The sequence below is a fragment of the Oncorhynchus masou genome, unplaced genomic scaffold, assembly GCF_036934945.1.
Source record: "Oncorhynchus masou masou isolate Uvic2021 unplaced genomic scaffold, UVic_Omas_1.1 unplaced_scaffold_1332, whole genome shotgun sequence".
Taxonomy (NCBI): Eukaryota; Metazoa; Chordata; class Actinopteri; order Salmoniformes; family Salmonidae; genus Oncorhynchus; species Oncorhynchus masou.
Genome location: NW_027003196.1, coordinates 74,123 through 93,730, shown reverse-complemented (window position 1 = coordinate 93,730; position 19,608 = coordinate 74,123). Strand labels below are relative to the sequence as shown.

At 47.7% G+C, this 19,608-nt stretch overlaps 1 pseudogene; it reads right to left on the bottom strand.

Moving 5' to 3' along the window:
- Positions 1-19,608, bottom strand: part of LOC135530394 (tight junction protein ZO-1-like) — a 71,043-nt pseudogene that overhangs the window by 17,331 nt on the left and 34,104 nt on the right.

The window sequence follows — 19,608 nt, the reverse complement described above, 5'->3', positions numbered from 1 at the left end:
TTGCAGTTTGAATATATAGTGGGAATCAACTACACCACCTCACATGTTATCTTGGTATCCAATCACATTCATCAGTGGTTCATTACCCCAATCACATGTTATCTTGGTATCCAATCACATTCATCAGGGGTTCATTACCCCAATCACATGTTGCTCTGCCAGAATAACCCGTGCTTCTACACCTGCATTGCTTGCTGTTTGGGGTTTTAGGCTGGGTTTATGTACAGCACTTTGAGATATCAGCTGATGTACGAAGGGCTATATAAATACATTTGATTTGAATCCCCTGTGTCACTGATTATTAGGTCTCGTGTATGTTCTGTCCAAGTAGCCCCTGTAGATAGGCTAAGGGTCCTAGTACCCAAGGTGGAGAACCCCAGACTAGGGCTGTGGCGGTCATGACATTTCGTCAGCCGGTGGTTGTCAAGCAAATAACTGCTAGTCTCACAGTAATTGATCGCTAATTAACGTAAACCCATTTAGCATCTCCTGGCTTCCACACACAGACTACAAGCCACTGATGCAGACCTTTGGAACGTCTACATTTTAAAAAGTCTAATAAAGCCCAATATAGCCCAATACATAAGGTATGCGACTATGATTTGAAAAATTCGCTAACAAAAGACACAAGTTTCTTGCCTTACTGCACACAGGCTGGGCATCATTCACACGTGATAGGCTAATATTGTCACCCATCAGACTATTCTTGATTTAATCTTTACATTTACTAAATAAAATATGTGTGAAATGTGTTTGGAGTTAGAATGGACCTTTATCGTGCACCTGTCCCGAAACAGGGACAGCGGAGAAATGCACTTAAATCTCTATGCACTTTAATATCAAATATGAGGATTTTTTTTTTTCATTTTCTTGCCAGCCAGGTATGCTATACTCCTGTTGTAAAGATAAGGAACGTGTTTAATATTAGGAAAGTTGAGAAATAAATATAGTATGCCTAGCCTATTTAAAGCTGATGTGATCCTCCTCTTTTTAGTAGAGGCCATCACTCGGTTTTCTCAAGCAATTGCATAGCCTATAGAAATGTTGCGCAACATGAGCTCATGGGCTCTCATGGAGTGTTTGATTAGATTTTCCATTCACATTCACATTGATATCAGATTGTTTAGAGGGACAATAGAGTGCTGAGTACCAGTCAGTACCATCAGCAGCATCAGAGCTTGGAGAAGCCTAATTACCGTGACTAAACGGTCTTATGGAATTTGACTACCATCATGACTAGTGACCACTGGTGTGGTGGTAATAAGGTTATTGTAACAGCCCTACCCCAGACATACATGATAAGCATGCTGTCTAGGTGTTTGGCCGTGTCATACACTTACCCTCGTCACGGTAGAGTCGTCAGCCTCCTTGGCCCGGTCAACAGACAACGACCTTTTATTCTCAAACATCTTGACCCTGTTGAGCACCGATTGGGGCTTCATGGCCGGGTCGTCCCTTTCCTCCTCCCCGGGGCTTGGACCCCGCGTTTACTCCCATCTCTCCTGGGGAGGCCAAGGGTTCGGGTTTGGGAGGGGCAGGGGCGGGTCAGAGGTCATTAGAGGTTCACGGTTGTAGCCACCGCCCGGCTGGGAGGTCCTGGGTTATAGGAGGGTCTCAGGCCAGGAGCAGAGTCTCCGTAATACTGCTTGGGGGGGTCTGGGGAGCGGGGCGAGCTTACGGGGTAGCAGTGAGGGGACTCTGACTCGTAAGGGGAGCGAGCATCGTAAGGGCCAGCCGAGGGCGGGGAGGCGGTTCATCGTACCGCATAGGCCCTGGAGTTTTAACGTGACGAGGCCTGCCGTCGTAGCCCTGCATCCCCGCCGGTGCCTCATCATAGCAGGGCTGGGGGGCTGTAGTCCCTGACTGGGCCGTCCTCGTAGGGGTGGTCCCCCTGGGAGTGTAGCCCTGCTGGTGGCCCGGGCCAGGCTGGTACCCCGGGGGCTGGGGAGAAGAGGTCTGCTGGTCGTAGGGGGGCCACTGGCCGTCGTCGAAGTGTTGAGGCACACGGTTGTTGTAGTGCAGGTGAGGAGTGTGAGGGTCAAAGTTCCCCTGGGGAGGCTGCTTTGGTTCGGCGTAGCCCCCCCCGTCGCTACAGTAGCCGTAAGGCGGGTGGTCGTACTGGCGGTGTGGCTGTTGGTCCTGGTAGGGCTGGTGGGTGTAGCTCAGAGAAGACTTCATGCCGCTGTGGTTCACTCTCACTGGTTCCTCCAGACTGTACAGATCCTTCTTGTACATCTGCAGGGGAGTCGGATGGAATATAGAGACATTAATACTAGTAGGAACTAGCTAGTTACAGGTATTTGGTCAGAGCTCGGGTGAATAAGATTTCCAATGTATCAATCACATGGCAAATTAAGTTGAAAACTTGTCAATCTCATTTGGAAAACTATGTTTTTAAAATTAACACAATTACAGAAACTACAGAAAATCCCCCAAAATCAGAGAATGAATCAATTAAAGGGGAGGTTTCTGAGAGGTTCAGCTCAAATCAGAGAATGAATCAATTAAAGGGGAGGTTTCTGAGAGGTTCAGCTCAAATCAGAGAATGAATCAATTAAAGGGGAGGTTTCTGAGAGGTTCAGCTCAAATCAGAGAATGAATCAATTAAAGGGGAGGTTTCTGAGAGGTTCAGCTCAAATCAGAGAATGATTCAATTAAAGGGGAGGTTTCTGAGAGGTTCAGCTCAAATCAGAGAATGAATCAATTAAAGGGGAGGTTTCTGAGAGGTTCAGCTCAAATCAGAGAATGATTCAATTAAAGGGGAGGTTTCTGAGAGGTTCAGCTCAAATCAGAGAATGAATCAATTAAAGGGGAGGTTTCTGAGAGGTTCAGCTCAAATCAGAGAATGAATCAATTAAAGGGGAGGTTTCTGAGAGGTTCAGCTCAAATCTTCAAAGACTGAACACAGATAAATTAAGAAACAACACATCATCATTCATACAATTAAATTGTAGTAACTCCAAAATATATCAATACATTTAACAAAGGTCAAAGTGCAAGTACACAAGCAATTATTCCTAATCCGTTCTGAATGCATATTTGACTAGAAGTCTTTCAGTCACTCCTGAAAAGTTCCGTATTCTCATGACGTCATCACCAATCAGTTGACGTAGTCACATTGTTGTTGTTTTTTTTTTGGGGGGGGGGGGTGTCAAAAATAATGTTTTCTTGATGGTGTCAAAGATATAGTTTTTTTTTTGTACATTTTCTGAAAGGCTTCATTTCAAAACGGGTGATGTGTAGCCTGTAGACAGCACCTCTAGTAAATGACAGACAGTCACTTCCTATGGTAGAAGCTTGTAACATACAGTGCCTTGCGAAAGTATTCGGCCCCCTTGAACTTTGCGACCTTTTGCCACATTTCAGGCTTCAAACATAAAGATATAAAACTGTATTTTTTTGTGAAGAATCAACAACAAGTGGGGCACAATCATGAAGTGGAACGACATTTATTGGATATTTCAAACTTTTTTAACAAATTAAAAACTGAAAAATTGGGCGTGCAAAATTATTCAGCCCCTTTTCTTTCAGTGCAGCAAACTCTCTCCAGAAGTTCAGTGAGGATCTCTGAATGATCCAATGTTGACCTAAATGACTAATGATGATAAATACAATCCACCTGTGTGTAATCATGTCTCCGTATAAATGCACTTGCACTGTGATAGTCTCAGAGGTCCGTTAAAAGCGCAGAGAGCATCATGAAGAACAAGGAACACACCAGGCAGATCCGAGATACTGTTGTGAAGAAGTTTAAAGCCGGATTTGGATACAAAAAGATTTCCCAAGCTTTAAACATCCCAAGGAGCACTGTGCAAGCGATAATATTGAAATGGAAGGAGTATCAGACCACTGCAAATCTACCAAGACCTGGCCGTCCCTCTAATCTTTCAGCTCATACAAGGAGAAGACTGATCAGAGATGCAGCCAAGAGGCCCATGATCACTCTGGATGAACTGCAGAGATCTACAGCTGAGGTGGGAGACTCTGTCCATAGGACAACAATCAGTCGTATATTGCACAAATCTGGCCTTTATGGAAGAGTGGCAAGAAGAAAGCCATTTCTTAAAGATATCCATAAAAAGTGTTGTTTAAAGTTTGCCACAAGCCACCTGGGAGACACACTTAACATGTGGAAGAAGGTGCTCTGGTCAGATGAAACCAAAATGTAACTTTTTGGCAACAATGCAAAACGTTATGTTTGGCGTAAAAGCAACACAGCTCCTCACCCTGAAAATACCATCCCCACTGTCAAACATGGTGGTGGCAGCATCATGGTTTGGGCCTGCTTTTCTTCAGCAGGGACAGGGACGATGGTTAAAATTGATGGGAAGATGGATGGAGCCAAATACAGGACCATTCTGGAAGAAAACCTGATGGAGTCTGCAAAAGACCTGAGACTGGGACGGAGATTTGTCTTCCAACATGACAATGATCCAAAATATAAAGCAAAATTTACAATGGAATGGTTCAAAAATAAACATATCCAGGTGTTAGAATGGCCAAGTCAAAGTCCAGACCTGAATCCAATCGAGAATCTGTGGAAAGAACTGAAAACTGCTGTTCACAAATGCTCTCCATCCAACCTCACTGAGCTCGAGCTGTTTTGCAAGGAGGAATGGGAAAAAATTTCAGTCTCTCGATGTGCAAAACTGATAGAGACATACCCCAAGTGACTTACAGCTGTAATCGCAGCAAAAGGTGGCGCTACAAAGTATTAACTTAAGGGGCTGAATAATTTTGCACGCCCAATTTTTCAGTTTTTGATTTGTTAAAAAGTTTGAAATATCCAATGAATGTCGTTCCACTTCATGATTGTGTCCCACTTGTTGTTGACTCTTCACAAAAAAATACAGTTTTATATCTTTATGTTTGAAGCCTGAAATGTGGTAAAAGGTCGCAAAGTTCAAGGGGGCCGAATACTTTCGCAAGGCACTGTAAACTTCTTACGTGAGTCAACGCTACAATGGAAGATATAGTTATGTAATGAGCCCCCCCCCCCATAGAGCGAATCAACCGCTTTGACAGAGACTATTAAATACCAAGAAAACTGTCTGCAGGTTAGCATAGTTTGTCATGCAACATTACATTCAGTTGAGCATCTTATGCAACTACAATCTACGACAACAGCTACCAACTACATTCTACTATATAATAGCACTACAGCATACGGTACATATACCAACTACATTGGACTAAACTTCAACTAGAGTCACAGAGAAGTTAAGAAGCTGAAAGGAACCATTAGAGGCCATGCAGAGGAAGAGGAGGAGACAACAGTAACCGTTAATGTTGGCGCTGGTTCTTCTTATCCCGGTCACACAGTCAGACCGGTACAAAATGGCACCCTATTCCCTATATAGTGCACAACTTTGGCTGGCTCTGGTTAAAATATACTTAATAGGGAATGGGGTGGGGTTTCAGATGTGCCCACAGACTAGAATAGCCCCCCCCCCCCCCGGGTGGACTGCAGACCAACTGTGATTGGTGCATGTGTACTGACCACACACTGACCAATCACACACAAGGTGCATGTTATATAACTCTGTGGTCACACAGTGTGGGCAGGGCATGCAGACAAGAGAGCCAGTCAGAGGATAAAGAAGTGTGTGAGAAGAAGAAGACAGGACAGCAGGCTGGGGGGGAGATGGGCGGGGCAGAGAACCGGGCGGGGCAGTTAAGGGCATGACTGGCCCAGGCCCGGTCCAGGTGTTCTAGGGAGGCAGCAGGTAGGTGCTGGGGTGGCGGGTAGGTGGTAGGTAGGTGAATACCTTGGGTTCAGGACCAGGGCCGAGCTGCGGGTCAGACAGGGGTTGGGGTTCGAGTGATGGTGGTGTTGGGGGCGGGGCTAGCTCAGTAGGGGCGGGGCTGCTAAGGAGTGAGTCTGCAGCCGGAGCCTCCTCCTCGGGTTCAGAGGTCATACCCTCTACCTGCAGTGCAGGTTGCTGTGACTCAGCCTCAACAACAGGGGGCGCCACAGCCACCGCAGCAGGCAGCAGAGAGGAAGGAAGAGCCAGAAGAGCAGCATCGTCTTGCTGTGAAGTATCGTTAAGAGACATTTTTATTGCAACAGGCTGCCAAGAGAAAGACCACAGCAACACTCCACAAACTACAGCAGTTTCTATCTCCATAGTAACCTTCTCTCTCATGTTCCTCCTCCTTGAATCCTTTTTCCAGAAACCCGTTTACAATGTATTTGCAACAGTGTGGTTAACTACAAACAGATAGTATACACAAATGCATATGTATATTGTAAAGCCTTGTAAAGGGTCTCTCTTACTGAAGGAACAAACACATGTCCTGTTTCACTCTAAACCTCCATTCATCTCTCCCTCCAATTCCTCCCTCTCTCCCCTACCTGATGAGGAGCGGCGGCCATTTTGAACCCGGACGGGTCGATGCGGTTGGCCGGGTCGGGCGGAGTCACGGCAACGTGCTGGTATCCAGGGTAACCGCCAGTCGAGGGGTCCTGGATGACGGGCGGGTCCTCTCTGACCGGCTCTGAGGAGCGGGTGATAGCTGGCTCCGTGGGAAGACCAACCTAATGGGATTTAGAAACAAGTTACTTCATGCTTCATTATGATTTTTTCCCTCCAAGTATTGGGGTGGCAGCGTAGCCTAGTGGTTAGAGTGTTGGACTAGTAACCGGAAGGTTGCGAGTTCAAACCCCCGAGCTGACAAGGTACAAATCTGTCGTTCTGCTCCTGAACAGGCAGTTAACCCACTGTTCCCAGGCCGTCATTGAAAATAAGAATGTGTTTTTAACTGACTTGCACACACTGACTTGCTTGGTTAAATAAAGGTAAAAAAAATATAAAAAAATAAAATAAATTGTCTTAATTCAGTATTTTTGACAAGCGAACATGAATTAAATCAAATGTAAAAAAAGAAATGTAAGAATCCGTCCCACCTCGTCATTGAGAGTCTCGTCTAATTCCTGGTCGGTGTAGGCCCCGCCCTCTGTGTCCGTGTCCTCGTAGTCAGAGGTGTGGCGGCTGTCCGTGCTGTACATGGAGTATTCACTGCCTGGGGCTGACAGGTATGACAGACGGTCATCATGGATGTCCAGGTCATCGTCCGGCGCGCCGTCCGCCTGGGGAGAGGAGGAGGAGCAGGAGGAGGAGGGGGAAGAGGAGGAGGAAGAGCAGGAGCAGGAAGAGGAGCAGGAGGAGCAGGAGGAAGAGTAGGAGCAGGGGGAGGAGAAGGAGCAGGAGAAGGAGGAGGAGCAGGAGGAGGGGGGGGGAGGAGGAGGAGGAGGAGGAATGAGGAAGAGCAGTAGGAACAGGAGGAGGAAGAGGAGGGGCAGCAGGAGTAAGAGCAGAAGGAGAGATGGTAGTAGTAGATGTGAAGAAATATACAGTTTTCTTAGGGTTGCTTCAGCAGGTGAGTCGGAAATGTTTCGATGTTATTCAAAGGAAAGAAGCTCCTGCACATTGTGTTCGCAAAGTATCATATTCATACGATAGATTATTTATTTTTTAATTACCGTAAAACTATAATGGACATCTGAGTGTTTCTCTCACCTTGCCCTCTGACACCCAGACCAACTGGTTCTGTTGCTGCTGGATAGTCTCCTTCAGAGCTCCGTACCAGCCATCGTTCATGTTGTTCATGTTGATGGTGGCTAAGACAGGAGGCCAAAAGGGTTACCGTTTTTATTTATTTAAAAGGGATAGTGTCCAGATTTGGGCAATTAAGCCAAATTATGTCTCTTCGGCCAATCTAAAAGGAGCGTCTGCTAAATGACTTAAATGTAAATGTAAGTTAAGAGGTACTTTTGTGAGCCAATGCAAACTAGCGTAAGCGCAATGACTGGAAGTCTACCTGAACAGCTAGCATGATGCTACTAGTTAGCATGATGCTACTAGTTAGCATGATAATAGCATGTTGCCATAATGCAGCCAAAATATTCCACTATCCCTTTTAACATGCTATTAGTAAGCATGATGCTACTAGTTAACATGATGCTGGTAGTTAGGAGGAGCAGCAGACTAGTTAGCATGATACTACTAGTTAGTATGATAATAGCATGTTGCCATAATGCAGCCAAAATATCCCACTATCTCTTTTAACATGCTACCAGTAAGCATGATGCTACTAGTTAGCATGATAATAGCATGTTGCCATAATGCAGCCAATATATCCCACTATCCCTTTTAACATGCTACTAGTAAGCATGATGCTACTAGCTAACATGATGGTACTAGTTAGCATGATGCTATTAGTTAGCATGATAATAGCATGTTGCCATAATGCAGCCAATATATCCCACTATCCCTTTTAACATGCTACTAGTAAACATGATGCTACTAGTAAGCATGATGCTACTAGTAAGCATGATGCTACTAGTTAGCATTATGCTACTAGTTAGCATTATGCTACTAGTTAGCATGATAATAGCATGTTAACAATTCAACTCAAGGGTCAAAGAATGGATCCCTGAGGGACTCTACAAGATATCAATTCACTTTTCTTAACATGCTGCTTTCATGAAACCAAGCAAACAAATGGTTGAATACTTAGGTTTATGATAGAGAGCAGTTTGTGTATGTAAACAGTCGGGTATCTAATAGGGCCAAGATATTTTGTGGAGTTCCTCAGGGATACATTCTCGGACCCGTGTTGTTTTGGAAACACTTAATTTTAAACTATACCTCATTATACTGTCATAATATTGTCAGAAACGTGACATAACAAATGCCCCTCCCTTTACTCACTGGTGAAAAGGGGATGGTTGTTCTTCCTTAGTTTCAGGGCTCTCTCTACTCTCCTCCCACCCTCTCTCCCCCACCTCCTCTCTTCCCATCTCTCCCATCTTCCCCCTCTACTCACTGGTGAAGAGATGGTGGTTGTTCGTCCTTTGTTTCAGGGCTCTCTCTACACTCTTCCCACCCTCTCTCCTCCACCTCCTCTCTTCCCATCTCTCCCATCTTCCCCTTCTCTACTCACTGGTGAAGAGGTGGTGGTTGTTCTTCCTTAATTTCAGGGCTCTCTCTACAGTCTTCCCGGACTTCCTGGACTCCAGAGCCTGGTTCTCTGTTCTTGACCCATCTTTGTTGTCTGGGTTCCATCTTCCCCTTCTCTACTCACTGGTGAAGGGTGATGTCCAGCACTGCATGTTTGTCCTATATACCAGAAAAGACATCACTTACATAATCTATTCCTTCTACTGGGGCAGAGGGCCTCAACACAGTCAGTGATTCCTCCTACTGGGGCAGAGGGCCTCAACACAGTCAGTTTCCTTCTACTGGGGCAGAGAACACAGTCAGTGATTCCTTCCACTGGGCGTAGTTCAGACGGTCAGTGTATCTCCATTGGGGGTGATGTCCAGCACTGCATGATTGTCCTACTGGGGCAGAAAAGACATCACACAGTAATCTGATTCCTTCTACTGGGGCAGAGGGCCTCAACACAGTCAGTGATTCCTCCTACTGGGGCAGAGGGCCTCAACACAGTCAGTGATTCCTCCTACTGGGGCAGAGGGCCTCAACACAGTCAGTGATTCCTCCTACTGGGGCAGAGGGCCTCAACACAGTCAGTGATTCCTCCTACTGGGGCAGAGGGACCTCAACACAGTCAGTGATTCCTCCTACTGGGGCAGAGGGCCTCAACACAGTCAGTGATTCCTTCTACTGGGGCAGAGGGCCTCAACACAGTCAGTGTTCTCCTACTGGGGCAGAGGGCCTCAACACAGTCAGTGATTCCTCCTACTGGGGCAGAGGGCCTCAACACAGTCAGTGATTCCTCCTACTGGGGGGCAGAGGGCCTCAACACAGTCAGTGATTCCTCCTACCGGGGGCAGAGGGCCTCAACACAGTCAGTGATTCCTCCTACTGGGGCAGAGGGCCTCAACACAGTCAGTGATTCCTCCTACTGGGGCAGAGGGCCTCAACACAGTCAGTGTTCTCTACTGGGGCAGAGGGCCTCAACACAGTCAGTGATTCCTTCTACCGGGGCAGAGGGCCTCAACACAGTCAGTGATTCCTCCTACTGGGGCAGAGGGCCTCAACACAGTCAGTGATTCCTTCTACCGGGGGCAGAGGGCCTCAACACAGTCAGTGATTCCTCCAACTGGGGGGCAGAGGGCCTCAACACAGTCAGTGATTCCTTCTACTGGGGCAGAGGGCCTCAACACAGTCAGTGATTCCTCCTACTGGGGCAGAGGGCCTCAACACAGTCAGTGATTCCTCCTACTGGGGCAGAGGGCCTCAACACAGTCAGTGATTCCTCCTACTGGGGGGCAGAGGGCCTCAACACAGTCAGTGATTCCTTCTACTGGGGCAGAGGGCCTCAACACAGTCAGTGTATCTCCTACTGGGGCAGAGGGCCTCAACACAGTCAGTGATTCCTCCTACTGGGGCAGAGGGCCTCAACACAGTCAGTGATTCTTCCTACTGGGGCAGAGGGCCTCAACACAGTCAGTGTATCTCCTACTGGGGCAGAGGGCCTCAACACAGTCAGTGATTCCTTCTACTGGGGGGCAGAGGGCCTCAACACAGTCAGTGATTCCTCCTACTGGGGGGCAGAGGGCCTCAACACAGTCAGTGATTCCTTCTACTGGGGCAGAGGGCCTCAACACAGTCAGTGATTCTTCCTACTGGGGCAGAGGGCCTCAACACAGTCAGTGATTCCTCCTACTGGGGCAGAGGGCCTCAACACAGTCAGTGATTCCTCCTACTGGGGCAGAGGGCCTCAACACAGTCAGTGATTCCTCCTACTGGGGCAGAGGGCCTCAACACAGTCAGTGATTCCTCCTACTGGGGCAGAGGGCCTCAACAGTCAGTGATTCCTCCTACTGGGGCAGAGGGCCTCAACACAGTCAGTGATTCCTCCTACTGGGGCAGAGGGCCTCAACACAGTCAGTGATTCCTTCTACCGGGGCAGAGGGCCTCAACACAGTCAGTGATTCCTTCTACCGGGGCAGAGGGCCTCAACACAGTCAGTGATTCCTTCTACTGGGGGGCAGAGGGCCTCAACACAGTCAGTGATTCCTCCTACTGGGGCAGAGGGCCTCAACACAGTCAGTGATTCCTCCTACTGGGGCAGAGGGCCTCAACACAGTCAGTGATTCCTCCTACTGGGGCAGAGGGCCTCAACACAGTCAGTGATTCCTCCTACTGGGGCAGAGGGCCTCAACACAGTCAGTGATTCCTCCTACTGGGGCAGAGGGCCTCAACACAGTCAGTGATTCTCCAGTGAATCCTGTTCTCTTTTCATCATGAGTGGAATAGAAAATGGACAACAAAGACAACATTTGGAAAAAAACAAATTCTGCATCGCCAAAAATGTTTAAAGAGAACGTCATGCCACAATAATTGTGGGAAAAAAAAACGAAGAAAAAAATCAAAATGAGTCCTATTGAAATGAGTGACTCTACGTGTTACAAAAAGGGAAAACTCACTCTGTCGATGATCTGTTTGATGGTGTGGAGACGGATGATTCCTGAACTGCGCTGGTCTTTCCCCGCGTCTCGAGGTTCACTCTCTGAAACAACAAGGGGAAAGAAATAGTTTCATTGCGTGGTTCTTTTCATCGTTCTATAATTAACTCGTGTTTTAATGGAATTCTAGAAAACTTTTCAGGTCATTTCGATACACTTCTGTTACTCACTTGCGAGCTCGAACAGGTCGGGCTCCTCTCGAGAGAGTTTCTCTCGTGCCACGTCAGCGATGGGTCCAAATATCACCACAGGCCTCAGGAAACCAGCTGGACAAACACCCCCAACAGAAGGCCATCAAAAGTACATTAGACTGAGTGGGAGGAATAGTGATTTTTATTTGGCTCTCCGATAGCTGTGGAAGACGCAACAGTTTCCACACCAAACGTTGGAAACATGACGAAATACAGAAGACGCTAATGGACATAGAACTTTAACACAAATTTATAACTAAAACTACACAACTAAAGAAAAGACACATTCTAAAAGCAATAACAATTGTTTCATTTAAAAACAGCGTAACAGTTAGTAAAAGCAGAATATTTGGGTCAGGATTGTGTAGCAGCAAACCGTAGTGTTTACAACCCAGGGGTCTTTTTCTCCCCTCTATCAATTGAAAGACAATATTTATAGTTGGAGCTACGTTATGAAAGCTCACCACTATTAGAAACAGGTTACGATTTACAAGAGTCGCTAGAGAGGAAGGTTGAGGGAGGAGGGGCTAGAGAGGAGGGCTGTGGGAGGAGGGCCTAGGAAGGAGGGGTTAAGGAGGAGGGGCAAGAGAGGATGGCTAAGGGAGGAGGGCCTAGGAAGGAGGGGATAGGGAAAAGGGGCTAGAGAGGAGGGCTGAGGGAGTGGGGGCTAGTGAGGAAGAGCTGAGGGAGGAGGAGCTGAGGGAGAAGGGGCTGAGGGAGAAGGGGCTGAGGGAGGAGGAACTGAGGGAGGAGGAGCTGAGGGAGGAGGGGCTGAGGGAGGAGGGGCTGAGGGAGAAGGGGCTAGAGAGGAGGGGCTGTGGGAGGAGGGCTGAGGGAGAAGGAACTAGGGAGGAGGGGCTGAGGGAGGAGGGGCTAGAAGGAGGGGCTGAGGGAGAAGGCTGAGGGAGGAGGGGCTAGAGAGGAGGGGCTGAGGGAGAAGGGGCTAGAGAGGAGGGGGGCTGTGGGGGCTAGGAGGAGGGGCTGTGGGAGGAGGGGCTGAGGGAGGAGGGGCTAGAGAGGAGGGGCTGAGGGAGGAGGGGCTAGAGAGGGAGGGGCTGTGGGAGGAGGGGCTGAGAGGAGGGGCTGAGGGAGGAGGGGCTATGGAGGAAGGGCTGAGGGAGGAGGGGCTAGGGAGGAGGGGCTAGAGAGGAGGAGGGGCTGAGGAGGAGGAGCTGAGGGAGGAGGGGCTGAGGGAGGAGGGGCTGAGGAGGAGGGGCTGAGGGAGGAGGAGCTGAGGGAGGAGGGGCTGAGGGAGGAGGGGCTAGAGGGAGGAGGGGCTAGAGAGAGGAGGGGCTAGGGAGGAGGAGCTGAGGGAGGAGGGGCTGAGGGAGGAGACTTTATGTTTTTTTAGCACAGATAAGAATTTCTAATGTGTTATTACAAGGCAAGTCATCCTCACCTTCTCTAAGCACCACCCTCTCGTATGCGGGGAACTTGGACTGGACGGGCTGGGCCGACAGGTCCTCTCTGCTCTTCCTCAGGTTCCTCTTGGAGCTCCTCAGGCCCCTGAACCTCCAGAAGTCTGCCCTGTCGCCCCCAGCCGTCTTGGGGAGGCTGTACTGCACGCTGGACAGCTGCTCCGCTCTGGAGACAGAGGAGAGGGAGTTGGATAACTAACTAACTCGATAACTAACTCGATAACTAACTCGATAACTAACCCTAACCCTGCTGTCTTGGGGAGGCTGTATTTCACGCCCAGAGTGGAGAGAAGTTTGTTATTATGTTTTTCTCTGTAAAAGAGAATGAGAGTAGGTCTCCCGAGTGGTGCAGTGGTTTAAGGCAGTCCAGGCTCTGTCGTAGCCGGCCATGACCGGGAGTTCCATAGGGCGGCGCACAATTCCCGGGTTTGGGGAGGGGTTGGCCGGCAGGGATGTTCTTGTCCCATCGCGCTCTAGCGACTCCTGTGGCGGCCCGGGCTCAGTGCACGCTGACACGGTCACCAGGTGTACGGTGTTTCCTCTGACACATTGGTGCGGGCTGGCTTCCGGGTTGGATGGGCATTGTGTCAAGAAGCAGTGCGGCTTGGCTGGGTCGTGTTTCATGGCTCTCGACCTTTGCCTCTCCCAAGTCCGTACGGGAGTTGCAGCGATGAGACAAGACTGTAACTACCAATTGGAAACCAGGAAATTGGGGGAGAAAAAAAGGGTACAAAAAAAATAGTATTTAAAAAAATGAGAATGAGATTTAGTTCTCTGTATAACTCAGATGATGAAGGTCTATTGATTGAAATGTTGGTGAAAAATATGCTTGAAATATGCATTTTTGGGGAATCAAAATCACCAGTGTGCTAGAGTTGCTTTTCTATTCAGAACAAGAGAATGAGAGGGACAGACAGAGTTCTTGGTAGAGACACCTCTGTAGAGGGCTTTCATGTGTCCGTGACACTGTCCAGTACACTTGGCACGGCTAACCTCAATACTGCCAACACAGAGGCAATGATAATCATAACAAATGTGGTTAAAGCTACGCGAGGACAACGTGACGTTAACATTGTTCTGATGACTTGTGACCAGCGTGAATCTTCCCCTATTATTTTAACACATTTACATGATTGTCTAAAAACCAGGTAAGTTATACAGAACACATTCTGTTTTCATTCTGTTTTCAAATAAACAAATAAACTGATTTCTGTGAAAACTCAACCTCATTATGATTTAACACCCAGAGAGGAGCCAAAATGGACTGAAGAGAAGACGGAAATAGTGTCATCATCACCTGTTCTTGTTAGGTATGATGCCTCTCTCCACCTCCTGATGGTTCTTGCCAATGCGGATGGCCAGCCAGGAGCCCAGCTTGCCGTTGTACAGGGTGTCCACCACTCTGAACACCTCTCCTTTGTTGAAGCTCAGGCCGTACGGAGACTCCTTCTCATACTCAAAGTGGGTCCGGATGTAGAACGAGTCGCCCACATCAGACTCCACGATCCGCCGGTACACTGGACCAGAACACAGACAGAGTTTGAGTATCAGAGTTGGAGACAGAGAGTTGAGAGACAGAGAGTTGAAAGAGTTAAGAGAGAGACAGAGAGTTAAGAGAGAGAGAGTTACGAGAGAGACCGAGTTAGAGTCAGAGGCAGAGTCAGAGACAAGAGTTAGAGACAGAGTCAGAGTTAGAGACAGAGTCAGAGTTGGAGACAGAGAGTTGAGACAGAGAGTTAAGAGAGAGAGAGAGTTACGAGAGAGACCGAGTTAGTCAGAGACAGAGTTAGAGACAAGAGTCAGAGACAGAGTTAGAGTTAGAGACAGACAGAAAGGAGAGCAGAGCAGAGCAATAGAGATAAATCTCAGATGATGGAAGTTCAACTGGTCCCAATTTGCTTCCCTACCATTACCTTGGCCCTAATTATTTGATGATTGCAGATCTGTATGGTGGAAGCTTCACCACTAAACTGATTGTACCTATCGGAACCATTAGATAAACTGATTGTACCTATCGGAACCTTCAGATCAACTGATTGTACCTATCGGAACCTTCAGATCAACTGATTGTACCTATCGGAACCTTCAGATCAACTGATTGTACCTATCGGAACCTTCAGATCAACTGATTGTACCTATCGGAACCTTCAGATCAACTGATTGTACCTATCGGAACCATTAGATAAACTGATTGTACCTATCGGAACCTTCAGATCAACTGATTGTACCTATCGGAACCTTCAGATCAACTGATTGTACCTATCGGAACCTTCAGATCAACTGATTGTACCTATCGGAACCTTCAGATCAACTGATTGTACCTATCGGAACCTTCAGATCAACTAATTGTACCTATCGGAACCTTCAGATAAACTGATTGAACCTATCGGAACCTTCAGATCAACTCATTGAACCTATCGGAACCTTCAGATCTGCAAATATTGATATATGACAGTGTTTTTCAAACCTCTCCTCAGGGATTCCCAGACATAAAAAAAAAAAATATATATATTTTTTTAAATAGCTAGCCCTGAACTAGCTCCTCACCTGATTCAAGTAGTCATCGACTTGATGATTAGTTGACCAGTTGAATCAGGTAAGCTAGCTGTGGAATAGTTCAAATACATGGACCGTCTGGGGATCTCCGAGGAGACGTTTGAAAAACCCTGGGAGGGATGGAGTGAACGGGACCAGTCCTCAGTCTGTGATTCATCCAGTTTCCTCTCGTCCTCCTGCACTCACCATCCTTCTTCTTCTGGGCCAGGATGGTGACCTCTTCACCTTTAGGGAGGTCAAGGAGGAACAGCACCGCCTCTTCGGATTATATTAGCAAAATCGACATTATTAACCTGGGAAAAGAGGAAGAAAAGAGGAAGGTTGTCCAACGGTGACCATGAGAAAGGAGATTGAAGGTTATTCTTTCAACGTTTCATATGGTCTACGTTTGTGTATTGTAGAATCTATAACAGATTACAGCACAACACATGTTGATGATGTGGGCCTTGGAAAGAATTGAGGACATGTGACGGGTTGCCACTTCTCATGTTGAACAGGACAGTCGTGAAGAGAGCATGACAAAGCCTATTTCCCCTCAGGAAACAAAAAATATTTGGCACGGATCCTCAGATCCTAAAAAGGTTCTACAGCTGCACCATCGAGAGCATCCTGACTGGTTGCATCACTGCCTGGTATGGCAACTGCTTGACCTCCGACCGCAAGGCACTCCTGAGTGTAGTGTGTACGGCCCAGTACATCAATGGGGCCAAGCTTCCTGCCATCAGTTACCTCTACACCAGGCGGTGTCAGAGGAAGGCCCCAAAAATTGTCAAAGACTCCAGACACTCTAGTCATAGACTGTTCTCTCTGCTACCGCATGGCAAACAGTATCTGAGAGCCACGTCTAGGTCCAAAAGGCTTCTTAACAGCTTCTACCCCCCAAGCCATAAGACGCCTGAACAGCTAATCAAAGGGCTACCCAGACCCCTCTTTTACATTGCTGCTACTCTCTGTTTATAATCTATGGATAGTCACTTTAACTCTTCCGTACATGTCCATATTACCTCAATTACCTCGACTAACCCCTGCACATGAACTCTGTACCGATAACCCCTGTATATAGCCTCCACATTGACTCTGTACCGGTACCCCCTGTATATAGCCTCCACATTGACTCTGTACCGATAACCCCTGTATATAGCCTCCACATTGACTCTGTACCAGTACCCCCTGTATATAGTCTCCACATTGACTCTGTACCGGTACCCCTGTATAAAGCCTCCACATTGACTCTGTACCGGTACCCCTGTATATAGCCTCCACATTGACTCTGTATCGTAATACCCTGTATATAGCCTCCACATTGACTCTGTACTGGTACCCCTGTATATAGCCTCCACATTGACTCTGTACTGGTACCCCTGTATATAGCCTCCACATTGACTCTGTACCGCAATACCCTGTATATAGCCTCCACATTGACTCTGTACCGTAACACCCTGTATATAGCCTCCACATTGACTCTGTACTGGTACCCCTGTATATAGCCTCCACATTGACTCTGTACCGATACCCCCTGTATATAGCCTCCACATTGACTCTGTACCGGTACCCCTGAATATAGCCTCCACATTGACTCTGTACCGGTACCCCTGAATATAGCCTCCACATTGACTCTGTACCGGTACCCCTGAATATAGCCTCCACATTGACTCTGTACCGTAACACCCTGTATATAGCCTCCACATTGACTCTGTACCGGTACCCCTGTATATAGCCTCCGCATTGACTCTGTACCGATACCCCTGTATATAGCCTCCACATTGACTCTGTACCGTAATACCCTGTATATAGCCTCCACATTGACTCTGTACTGTAATACCCTGTATATAGCCTCCACATTGACTCTGTACCGGTACCCCCTGTTTATAGCCTCCACATTGACTCTGTACCGTAATACCCTGTACATAGCCTCCACATTGACTCTGTACCGTAACACCCTGTATATAGCCTCCACATTGACTCTGTACCGTAACACCCTGTATATAGCCTCCACATTGACTCTGTACTGGTACCCCTGTATATAGCCTCCACATTGACTCTGTACCGGTACCCCCTGAATATAGCCTCCACATTGACTCTGTACCGGTACCCCTGAATATAGCCTCCACATTGACTCTGTACCGGTACCCCTGAATATAGCCTCCACATTGACTCTGTACCGTAACACCCTGTATATAGCCTCCACATTGACTCTGTACCGGTACCCCCTGTATATAGCCTCCACATTGACTCTGTACCGGTACCCCCTGAATATAGCCTCCACATTGACTCTGTACCGGTACCCCTGAATATAGCCTCCACATTGACTCTGTACCGGTACCCCTGAATATAGCCTCCACATTGACTCTGTACCGTAACACCCTGTATATAGCCTCCACATTGACTCTGTACCGGTACCCCCTGTATATAGCCTCCGCATTGACTCTGTACCGATACCCCCTGTATATAGCCTCCACATTGACTCTGTACCGTAATACCCTGTATATAGCCTCCACATTGACTCTGTACTGTAATACCCTGTATATAGCCTCCACATTGACTCTGTACCGGTACCCCCTGTATATAGCCTCCACATTGACTCTGTACCGTAATACCCTGTACATAGCCTCCACATTGACTCTGTACCGTAACACCCTGTATATAGCCTCCACATTGACTCTGTACCGGTACCCCCTGAATATAGCCTCCACATTGACTCTGTACCGGTACCCCCTGAATATAGCCTCCACATTGACTCTGTACCGTAACACCCTGTATATAGCCTCCACATTGACTCTGTACCGGTACCCCCTGTATATAGCCTCCGCATTGACTCTGTACCGATACCCCCTGTATATAGCCTCCACATTGACTCTGTACCGATACCCCCTGTATATAGCCTCCACATTGACTCTGTACCATAATACCCTGTATATAGCATCCACATTGACTCTGTACCGGTACCCCTGTATATAGCCTCCACATTGACTCTGTACCGATACCCCCTGTATATAGTCTCCACATTGACTCTGTACCGTAATACCCTGTATATAGCCTCCACATTGACTCTGTACCGTAATACCCTGTAAATAGCCTCCACATGGACTCTGTACCGTAATACCCTGTATATAGCCCCCACATTGACTCTGTACCGGTACCCCCTGTATATAGCCTCCACATTGACTCTGGAGGGGGGGGGGGGTTGGAAGAGGGAGGAGAGAGGAGGGGTTGGAAGAGGGAGGGGTGGAAGAGGGAGGAGAGAGGAGGGGGTGGAGGAGGGAGGAGAAAGGAGAAAGGAGGGGGTGGAGGAGGGAGGAGAGAGGAGGGGGTGGAGAAGGGAGGAGAAAGGAGAAAGGAGGGGGTGGAGGAGGGAGGAGAGAGGAGGGGGTGGAGGAGGGAGGAGAGAGGAGGGATCTAGAGAGACACTGTTTTTGTGTGTGATCTAGAGAGACACTGTTTTTGTGTGTGATCTAGAGAGACACTGTTTTTGTGTGTGATCTAGAGAGACACTGTTTTTGTGTGTGATCTAGAGAGACACTGTTTTTGTGTGTGATCTAGAGAGACACTGTTTTTGTGTGAGATCTAGAGACACTGTTTTTGTGTGTGATCTAGAGAGACACTGTTTTTGTGTGTGATCTAGAGAGACACTGTTTTTGTGTGTGATCTAGAGAGACACTGTTTTTGTGTGTGATCTAGAGAGACACTGTTTTTGTGTGTGATCTAGAGAGACACTGTTTTTGTGTGTGATCTAGAGAGACACTGTTTTTGTGTGTGATCTAGAGAGACACTGTTTTTGTGTGAGCACATTGCTAGGAGACTGACTCTGAAAGAGCAGGAATCTTGGAGCAGCCGGCTGTTTCAAACCATTAAATCAACCAGCGAAGGAAAAGCTTTGGGCCTTGTCCCACATGGCACCCTTTTCCATTGAGAGTGCACTACTTTAGACCAGATCCCCATAGGCCCTAGACAAAAGTAGTGCACTATTTAGGGAATAGGCTTCCATTTGAGATGTAAACCAGTGGTA